At 37.8% G+C, this 1,348-nt stretch overlaps 1 long non-coding RNA gene across 1 annotated transcript; it reads left to right on the top strand.

Moving 5' to 3' along the window:
- Positions 1–251: 251 nt before the first annotated feature.
- On the top strand, positions 252–952 carry LOC125270838. Its single transcript, XR_007185474.1, has 2 exons — positions 252–454; positions 548–952. It is a non-coding gene; the product is annotated as an uncharacterized LOC125270838 (long non-coding RNA).
- Positions 953–1,348: the final 396 nt, after the last annotated feature.

The following is a 1,348-nucleotide window of genomic DNA, read 5'->3' as shown; positions in this document are numbered from 1 at the left end:
ATAGACATATTTGCTTCTTTTGTTCTGTTCTGTTGTTTTATAAGAATATGTTTCAGACTGTTTACTTTCATAAAAATCATGAAGTTACTTATAAATATTAATCTGTGACGCACCCTGTTTTTTTTTTGTTTTTGTTTTTTTGGTGATACAGTTCAAATATCAGTGAAGGAGGGAGATTCAGTCACTCTAAACTCTGATCTTACTGAAATGAAGGATGATGATGTGATTCAGTGGAGGTTTGGAAACACTTTAATAGCTGAAATCAATGTAACGGCCGACAGATTCACTGTATATGATGATGTTCTTGATGGGAGATTCAGAGACAGACTGAAGCTGGACAATCAAACTGGATCTCTGACCATCACAAACATCACAGATGAACATGCTGGAGATTATGTGCTAGCGATAAATGGAGCAAAACGATCATATAAAGCTTTCAGAGTTTCTGTCTATGGTGAGCAGAGATCATTTCTCCTGTCCTTCAGATATTCCTGATATTAGTGTTTATTGTCTGATCTGATCTCAGTTTGATGTTTTTATTCCTCAGACTCTGTCCACTGTTGTGGCCCAACTGAAGCTGTGATCTGATTGGTCCTCTCTGCTCTGGTGGGCGTGGCTACTGTCATTCTTCTGGTTTATGACATCAGATCCAGAAGAGCTGAACAACATCAAGCACATATTCACACATCAGAAACCTAATGGTGTCATTTCTCACAAACTGATTTTACATATGTACCTTATGAGATTTACTTATTTGTGGCTTTTATGTGTTCATCTTTTTCAGGAAGTATTGAAATGTAAAGCAAAACCCTGAACTTTAAAGGTTCTTCAAGTGTGTTTTTTGTTCTTCTAGTGTTTTTTTCATAATAAATACTGATGATTGTTTAATCTTGTGCTCTCTCTTTATTGTTTATATTTGCTTGTCTTTATCAATAAAGTTTTCTCACTCTGAGGTTCAAGAGTCTCTCCATGTTTTATTACATTTATTATGTTAAGCGCCCCCTGCAGGAATACTAACTTTATATAAGTAATAAGGTGCTCTAGCTGTGCTGCACTGATTAAAAGCCCACTTTGCTCTTGTCCACTGACTCGTTCAGTAAGCTGAAAAGCTAATCAGAGCAATTTCTCTTCTCTATTCAACATGCTCAATTGGTGCAAAAAAACAAAGCGGTCCAAATGGTGCTGATAGATCTGAACACACTGCCAAAACTGGGCTGGTCGACACTCAACAACAGACTGATGTTGGTCAACGGCCGGCTTGGTGTGTCAGGGGCTTTCAGCATAAAAGGGTAGAGGTGTAACAGGGTGGCCTATTTTGGGGTGACGTTTTATGCTAATATAGCCCAAT

The sequence above is a fragment of the Megalobrama amblycephala genome, linkage group LG6 (genome assembly GCF_018812025.1).
Source record: "Megalobrama amblycephala isolate DHTTF-2021 linkage group LG6, ASM1881202v1, whole genome shotgun sequence".
In the NCBI taxonomy this organism is placed as follows: Eukaryota; Metazoa; Chordata; class Actinopteri; order Cypriniformes; family Xenocyprididae; genus Megalobrama; species Megalobrama amblycephala.
The sequence above is the reverse complement of the archived record's forward strand: the minus strand, read 5'-3'. Positions and strand labels throughout refer to the sequence as shown.